We start from the raw sequence: 9,956 nt of genomic DNA, 5'->3' as shown, positions 1-9,956 counted from the left end.
ATCTTAATGTTGTCTAAAGTCTAAGTAAATGTAACAATTTAATTCTAGTTTATTCCCTAAAAAAGACCAAGCAATCATTTTACAACATTGTTGTTCTGTGGAATGTGCCTCAGTAGCTGGAGAATGGTGTTATTATAAACAATACATTTTTTTCTACTAAATGATACTAAAGCCCCTGTTATTCTTTGTTCTTCTTTAAACTCTAACCATAGCCCTAACGTTTAACTGGAATAGTTCACAAAGAGTTAATGCTGAAAATATAGAGTGATTTATATTCTGTCTTCACTTGAGCTAAACTCTCTCCTCTGCTGTAAAGGATCCAGAAACCCTGCATCTGAAACTCTCTGACACTAAATTCACAGAAAAGATGTTTTTAATGAACAGCTTCATACAGCAGCACTCACTCTAATGAAAATATTAACTTTTACTACTCACAGAGCATCACACAGAGACGACTGAACTCCATACTGCTCCAGATGAGTCTGAGAAATGGACTGTGTTCAACACCACTTCCTCTGCTCTTAAATACAGAGAGAGAGAGAGAGAGAGAGAGAGAGAGAGAGAGAGAGAGAGAGAGAGAGAGAGAGAGAAAGAGAGAGAGAGAAAGAGAGAGAGAGAGAAAGAGAGAGAGAGAGAGAGAGAGAGAAAGAGAGAGAGACTTAAATTCACTTTATTTAACAAATAACCAAAAGATATCAATTTAACAACCCCTTAGTCCACATAATAAACATTAAACACACGCACACACACACACACCATCACCAAACCATTACATTGCCTGATCAGCACACCACATGTTCAAAAACCAAACTAAACAAAAATACATAATGTCCTTCAGATTCAAAACACATCAGTCTCTCATCCAGCTCAAAGAGCCTGAATCCCCACTCTGTTTCTCCAACAAATGTGAGTCCAGTCGAGATTCCTCTGACGAGGCTGTCATAGTCCGTGTTAAAAATCCAAAGGGGACAGTCAACTGTGAGCAGTCAATAAAGAGGCAATGGACAGGCTCCGGCTCAGAACAACAGCGCCGGCCCGTCTCCACTTCCCGAACAGTACTCTCCCTGGCAGCTGTAGCCCATGTCTGGTGCGCCACCATGAGGCTTCCATTTCTTAGGGGCTGTTGATCCGAAACAGCACCTACCTCCCGAGTCCAGCAGTGCTCCAACCACACGAACAGTCTGTAAAATCCACCGTGCTGCGTGCGCTGTACACACTGTCCATATCCATTAATCCAGTCGTCTTTAATATTCTCCTCAGTGTTCACAGGGAAAAGCAGTAGGCCTCAGAGACACAGATGTGCCATAGAGACCTACTCATCGGAAATAGTTAGACTTTTCCGTGCGGTCGTCAGCCACTTCCTGAGTCTGAAACGTCTCTTAGGGGACAGTGACATGTAGTTCTCGTGTTTAGAAGCGTACTGCATAGATCTAATAAACTTTTCAGTGTCCGAGAAGTAGCTTTTTAAGGACACATTCCTTTTGCCTTTTGTGACAGTCAAAAACCGGTTAATCTTTGTGAGAGAATACACATCCACTGGGGGCGCAATTATTTCAGACGAGGCCTCAGACGGACCCGCCTAAGTCGAAGAGCCCGGCCTACAGGACATGCAGGCAGGTAATTCAGACAGCCCTGAACAGTCTGATACCACACTGTCCTCTTCAGAGTCCAGCACAGCGTCCACCGAGTCACCGAGACACTCATCACGCACACGGCCCACAATAACGTCATCCTGCTTCATAACTGACTGTCCATCGTCCTTCACGGGTTTATCCGTTTTACACCGGGCCTTTCTGTGGGTGCTGACACTAGGCCCGACCGAGTCAGTGGGGTCACTGGGTGTGTTCACAAAGGCAGTGCTGACATTGACATTATCCTCACTACTGTTAAGAGTCACATTCATGGAGGTCTCAGTCCCATCCCCATCTACCCCTTCTCCACCTGCAGAGCTGACGTGTTCAGGCCTGCTCTCAGGCCCCGAGTCCTCAGCTACCTCCTCACATCTGTCCCCTACCTGCTGCCCTTCCATTAAACCATTCTGTTCATTCTTATAACCCTCCTGCTGCCCCTCCATTAAATCATTCTGTTTATTCCTATCCCCCTCCTGCTGCTCTTTTCTGTGCGGGCAGCCGAACTGTTTATGGCCGATGTCTCCACACTCAAAACAGCGGGGTCTCTCTGTGCTCGCGAACACTATGTACGATCCCTCCTCGTGTTTAACTCTAAAACTCAAGTTCAAAGTTTGATCACGGTTGTTTAAAACCATGAAAACCTGCCTCCTAAAAGACATTACATGTTTAATCAGTGGATTTTTGAAACCGAGCGGAATCTTCCTCATGGCACCGGCGAATTTGCCGAACCGAGCCAGTTCTCTCAGTAACGCCTCGTCTGTAATAAACGGCGGGACATTCGAAACAACGACGCGGGTCGCGGATGCACGCAGAGGACTGACCTGCACCAGCTCTCCCCTCACCCGGATCCCCGACTTAATCAGGCTACTCACACAGCTCTCCTTCAACAAAAACACCACCACCGCTTTATTCATTCGAGAAGCTGATTCAATGTTCTCATATCCAACCTGCTCCCCGACCGCTAACACAACCTCCGCTATCGTCGCCTCGCTCTCCGGGACACACCTGACGCCATGACGGGGAGACGGCGTCTCCACACCGGCCACAGAGGCCATGACGCCAGCTACAAACCCCTCACCACCGGCCAAAATCAGTTCGGTACCAAACACCTCACTAAGCTCTCATAAAGAAGATGAAATAAAGGATAGAAAATAGAAAATCAAGAGAATCAGAAAAGTTGGCAAAAACGCCAGAAACCTCCACACGCCACCACGGACACCACACACGCGCAGAGAGAGAGAGAGACAGAGAGAGACACTTTTAAAATTTTAAATTGTAACCCAGGCTTTGACAATACAAATGTAACTAATTTGAATGTCAATAAAGCACCTTAAATTGAATTGACACAGAGAGAGAGAGATACAGGAAAAGACATCTAAACAGCACTTTTACATTGATATATGAATTACTATTTTACACATTAGACTCACGCTCAAGTTCAATTGGATAAAGCCTCTTGTGGGAAAAAATAGACGTAGGCCCTAACTGAAAGCATTCCTCTATTCTTTAATAAAATAAAAATCTTTATGTGATGAGGTCTGGTCTGGAATCAGCCTCATCCCCATAATTATTTAGACAGTGTCCCATAAAATATTTTATCCAGTGTGTAACCTGTGAGGTCACACCACGTTGTTCAGAGCTGGTGAAGAGTGGATACTGAATATTATTTTTGCACACAGATACATGTCACTCACATTTATGATTGTGAACCATCAAGATAGACAAATCCAATCTAAGCAAATTTTTTAGAATTTATTAAAGAGGCTTTTAACCCTTCAGTTTCAGTTTAAACTGGATTGGTCAATGCTTCATTTTGTTGCATAAAAATAAATATATTTAAGTATAGAACATGCAGAAAGTACACTGAGGTCTTATCTGATTAGTGCTGCATCCCCTCCCAAACTGACCCCTCCTTAGTGGCCTCAAGGTGTCCATGACATCACACTTCATCCATCCATCCATCCATTATCTGTAACCGCTTATCCAATTTAGGGTCGTGGGGGGTCCAGAGCCTACCTGGAATCATCGGGCGCAAGGCGGGAATACACCCTGGAGGGGACGCCAGTCCTTCACAGGGCAACACAGTCACACACACACGGACACTTTCGAGTCGCCAATCCACCTGCAACGTGTGTTTTGGACTGTGGGAAGAAACCGGAGCACCCGGAGGAAACCCACGCGGACACGGGGAGAACACACCAACTCCTCACAGACAGTCACCCCGAGCTGGAATCGAACCCACAACCTCCAGGCCCCTGGAGCTGTGTGACTGCGACAATACCTGCTGCGCCACCGTGCCACCGTGCCGCCCCACATCACACTTCAGCTGAATGTCTTTCATGTCTCTGGTTCGTCTGAGAAGTCTTGCAGTTGTTGTTTGTTGAGTTTAGTCTCATAATGTGTTTAGGTTTTCATCATTTAGTTTTTCTTTTTCTATTTTTTGTGGAAGGGCAGTGGTTATTTGTCCATCTAAAGTTCTGAATTGCCTTTATCACTGAAGAGCATAAGAAGAGTACACAGAGAGTGGTAATGCCTCCTACTCACTTTCACCCCAAGTCTGCTGTAATAAGATTATCACAGTCTTTTTTACATATTTAACTTCTCATTCAACTTCAGGAGGCTTCTCATCACATCAGCCCCAGTCACAGACACTGCTTCATCACCTGGAGAGGTGTGAGCCCACTGCCTCTGTGTCAGGTGTCTCATAACAAGAGAATAGAAGCTGTTTAAATCATTTGGAGTCATTGACGTGTATAAGATTACTTTTTGTGTTCTGTGACAGTTTGGATCAGTGTTTCTGAATTTTCATGTCATTTTAATGCCTAGACAGCCTCCATTTTCATCATTTCAACAGTGAAATGTTCATTGTTTCCAAGTGCCATGTCCTCACCAGATCTAAAAGAGGCATTATGCACTTTGAGCAAGAAATATACTTTAGAACTCAGCCAGCACCTGTGACTGTGTGGTAAGTTTCAGTGGCCACTACATCATCTACCCACTTGTTGATGAATGACAGATAACGCACCTTTCTCTAAGTGTGTGTAATACTCACATACAGCAGCACCTTAAACATGTTCCAGCCAGTGCAGCTAAAACAGACCTGCAGTGCTGAAACTGCTCTTTCCGGCCACAATTTGATGGTTGTTGTGGCTGTTTGTTCATTTGTGCTCACTTCAGCCGTGGTTGGTATGTGAAGAACGACGCTGCAGGATGTGATCTGACAGTTGAAGTGGATTTATAATCGAGTGCGTTCTATTGTTCTTGCTTTTGTGGAAACATGGTGTAAATCTAGGAGAATGTTCCTCAGATGTTTGAGTCTGAAATCAAGAACAACAGTGAAGCTCTCAGGGGGATTGTTCTGTAGTGAACTGACTGCATCGTTATTCCCCATACGCAGTGTTTCACAATCTCACACAATGTTGTAAAAGCCAGTTATGAAAATGGCAGAGTTGTAGATATGGGGTAAATAATGAGGATAGCACTTTATATGTTGATTATTTTACTGCTGTAGAGCAATGAAAACATTTACATTTAACATTTAATAAATATTTAATATTTACCATATTTTACATAGATGTGCAGTCCCCCAAGAAAAAACATTCTCACATTCCAGTGTTTTATTGGGTTTTAATGCACTACACATAGATTCTTTTTTACTAATGTGTGTCTGATCCACTCATAGCAGTTAAAAATACTATCACACCACTAGAACATCAGTGACACTGCAGTGCTGAGAATGATCCAACACCCAAATTATACCTGCTCTGAGCTGAGGACCAGCACTACACCTCAACTTAACTCTGATTGTGTACAAAGCATTATTAGAATACACACACACTGCACGTGTTTTTCATTTCTCTCATTGGTTTTCAGTTCCTCATTTTTTGAGGTTGTCATTGCCATTATACCAGTAGAACAGAAGTCAAAAACACATATCTAACCATTCTCTGTTCTCAGAACTGAGAGGCTGTACTGTGGGTGTGAGACTGGTTGATGTATGCAACAGTTCTTATATGTTTCCATACACTCACATACTGGATATGGCTAATTTACTTTAATAGACCATTAATGAGTTCAGTGCAAATAAATCATTACAAACACATAAATATCTGTGCAAGAAATATATACTTTTAAGTTGCATTAATAATTATTCATGTGAAATAAAAATTAATGGGTGATTATTCACCACTGTCTGAGTTCTGAGTGAGATAACTGCTTCAGACAAAGTAAAGGAGTTTATAAAGAGTATAATTTATTCTTGTAACTCGTTTCCAACAGCATATTATTTACTAGTATTGACTAGTACCGGTGTATGTGCCAGTTATTTGGGCTCCAGGAGTTTCAGCTCCTCAATGAAGCCGTGAAATGTTCAGTGCACCATTTGCTTTTATCAGTTTGGGGACAACTTGGTCAGTTAAAGACATTCTGGACACAGCTGTTTTTTACTGACCTCAGATCTGCTGAGGTCTTTGTGTAACCTGCACCATATTTCAGACTAAGCCATGAGATTTTAGGCCACATATCCACACATAATCACACATACTCTGTCTTCTTTTTCAAATGTATTTCTACTTTCTGGTTGTGTAAATAAAAAATTTTATAATTTTGAACAATGGTTAAGCAGAATTTCTCCATGTATTTTGTAAATACTGTATCACCAGTTTAAAATAAATTTATTATTTTACACTGTTCATTAATTACAGTAGGATCTGAAGTGAAAGGCTCTTATGGGTCTAAGAGTCTAAAAAGAGTCTCGTCCTCATTACATTATCATATGTCCAGTCAAAATGTCATAATTGCTTGTTTAGGACTCATATTTGTCTAATAATTTGTTATTGTTAATCTATACTAAATTATCTTATTAGATTTGTATGTAATTCATCTGTGATGTGTTGAGGGAGAATGAAATGTACACGGTGCTAACATTAGTTATATCTGAAAGCAGAGCTGTAGTTCCCAGTGTTTCAGCACTGACCTGAACCACCGCTGCAAAACTACCCCCTGTAGGAGGGACTGTGACTCCATTGGCTGCAGCACTGAACGATGGACAGATAACTCTGGCTGCTGATTGGCCACATATAAAGGTGAGGACCAATTAAAAGCCATTCTCTGTTTAGGAGCCGTGGAGAATCTGCCCCTCGCTCCGGCTGAGAGAGGGCTGCATGTTTCTGTCTCAAAGCATCGCAATAATACTGTGACCTCAAAAATACGGATTAAAACGCACCCCGTATCGGTTCAAAATGCAAAAAAACTGTTAGTGCCCAAGTAATCCACGTTTTTTGGCAACAATACGTGTGCGTATTTTGTGAGAAGCAATATCTCTGTTTGGAGGAGAGACACTGCACCTTGAGGATTCAGAGGCAGGAGTTGGCACAGCGACTGAAGCCAAGGGACACTCGGGCTGGTAAAACAAAATGGTGTCAGAAGGACAACCAGCGCTTGGGGATGACGGTTTCCTCACACCCGCAAGGAGCCCTTACAGTCAAGAGCACAGCAGCACACAAATAATTCATTCATTTATCATCTGTAACCGCTCATCCACTTCAGGTTTGAGGAGGGTTCGGATCCTACCTGGAATCACTGGGCGCACGGTGGGAACACATCATCATGTAAAATATACACCGTTTTACAGCTAAGTGCTAAGATAAAAACCTCACCTACAAAGACATAGAATTATGAAAACCGTCTCACTGGTTATAAGGCCTGAGAGAAGAAAGAAATTGTGAGATATGTGTGAAATCTTGTGTGAGAAATTCTGGTCTGATACATATTCTAATCTACTGAGGTCACATATATTCCATTCTTAATTTAAATAGAGGAAACACAGTGTTTACAGAACCAACATCAGCTACTTGGTGCAAGAGTCTAAAACACTGTGTAAAGTGTATCACCAGATACCAGATAAGATCAAGGTTAAACTTGTGCTATTTTTATAGTTAAAAGAAGTGTTGAGAGAGATATTTTGAAGCAGTGGCTTAAGCTACTCTTGATTAAAAATAGTCAAGCTGCAGCCGAGCTAATTATCAACACTACAAGCTAAAGCAAATGTAGCCTTCTTTGGTCAAAACTGGAGAACACACACACAAAAAAGAACAAATTACATCTCTATCTAATAATACATTTTGTATTTGGACTAATTTGGCATTGTGAAGTTGAAAGATATGTATATTAATAATTGTTTTGCCTCATTTCCACAATTACAAACAAATTGTCTTTCTAGATCAGACTTCTTCACATACTTACAGAATAAGCTTTTTATTATTTTTTTTAATTGTTATTATTCTCTTATTTGTGAGAATACACATCTCTATCTTTCTCTTTCTTCCGAGGATCCAGTTCTACAAATTTTGGCCGGTCCCCCAGAGGCAAGAAAATTAATCTCAACTTTGCTAATGTTTTATCAAAACAGCTAAATTGCACTAGAAACTAATTGAGGGCTTCATGAGAGAAAGAATTGTTTAATTATAATACTGTTCTTTATAGCTAAGTTTTTATTCTACACACATTTCTATAAACATTTTCACACATCATAGTTTTTGAGCTACAGCCACCAAATTTGGAACAATCATAGACTGTATATATTTATACTTCTTGTATTTTCAAGCTATGACCATGAGATTTACTGGTGAGACCTGGGCACACCGGGACCCGTCACGTCAAGCCTCAGACCAATTGCATTAATCTGTCTCATTTTATCTTTCATTCAATATCTTTGTTCATATGAATGGGGAAGACTAGAGTGGGTGATGATGTCATAATCCACTTTAACTCAGGGGTCTTTCTGAATAGGCCTTTTTCAGCTAAACGTGTTCTAAAACCCTTATACTTTCACCTAGAAAATTCATTTAAAGTTAAATGTTAGAGAAACGTCTCCTTTCTAACAGCTATGAACATGAAATGATTTCACTGTGGTGTTTTTGAGTTAACACTTGTTTTCAGAACTAGGGAGGGTGTTCACACTGCCATAACACAATTCTAGCTCAATCTGCACCGTTCTTGCACCAAATCTATCACAAAAGGGTTTTCTTTCTTATACATAGTGATTAGTTTTGTGATCTGGTGTATGGTTTTTATACAGTATTTGTTTAAACAGGACATGCTCTCTCATAGGAAATGTGTGGCGGAACTTACTGGAACACAGACCATTAACTGCCACTCTCTCACAGAAACACAGACTCATACATAGAGCCTAATGCATAGGAATAACAGCATAAGGCACTGACTTGAGGAAGCCCTGGGAAAATGTGGCTGAATTTTTAAGGTGGAACATGAAATTCTAGCAGTAGTTTATTGAACGTGGTATAAATATAATGGGAGACTTTAAAATGGCAGGGTTCTTTAAGGTGTCAGTTTATTTGACGTGGTGAAGAATTCATCATCTCCACAGCATTTGGTAAAAATGATTTCCTAAAGATATTTATAGTAACTCTTGGCACAGTTTGCCTGAAGGCAGCTGTTCAGATTGAGTTCATTATGATCTTAGAGGCCTTTTTTTGAGTTTGATTCTTCATAGATCTCTGACTTCTTCCTACCAGTTTACTACCTATTTTCACTGTTCTCATAAGCTTTCCTTTTCCCCTAAAGCTCGGGCTCCCAAACCAGACTGTCACATTATAACACATTACACTTTCATTTTAATCAGATAAAGACACCGCAGCGCTTTCTTATAAATGAACTCACAATTTTCCTCAAAATCCAAACAGCGGTCCAAAATTGTGCCAAGATATTTATTAGGAGCATGCTGGTGCAGACAGGGGAGTGGCAGGTTGTGATGGCCCACTAAGGCCCCACATGTAAGAATAAGGGATGCAGTGTGTTTAGGGAGTAAAGTATGAATTTTAATTTATTCAGCACAAGTTCAGAGTACATTGTTTATGGTTAGGTACAACTAGTAATAGCCCTAGTTCTGATTTTAAGATTGCCCAGAATGTATACATTGGTTATATTTATTCATTTTAAAGTTAATGTTTTTCATTAAAAAATCCTTTAAAGTGATTAGCTCATAAAAGGTTAAAATTCTGTTCAAATCCTATATTTCGGGTAAATGGTCAATAATTTAACATCTATTAAACTTATCTTTTCTATATCAGTTGTGCACGCTAGTAAAGAAGAGTCAGACCATAAAATGGGACAGTTTTAACATTTTTATTGTTCTCACCATAACATTTCTGCTGACTTCTTTGTTTAATTCCCAGGAGCCATGTCTGCAGCGTGGGTCAGTGGGTGTTGGTTTAGAGGAAGTGCGGGCTTACTGAGCATGTCTTTATAGAAATGCCTGGAATTCTGGGTAATCTGGACTGTACTACTTGGAACCTTTCCAGGGGG

The sequence above is a fragment of the Hoplias malabaricus genome, chromosome 14 (genome assembly GCF_029633855.1).
Source record: "Hoplias malabaricus isolate fHopMal1 chromosome 14, fHopMal1.hap1, whole genome shotgun sequence".
Taxonomy (NCBI): domain Eukaryota; kingdom Metazoa; phylum Chordata; class Actinopteri; order Characiformes; family Erythrinidae; genus Hoplias; species Hoplias malabaricus.
This window is presented reverse-complemented; position numbering follows the sequence as displayed.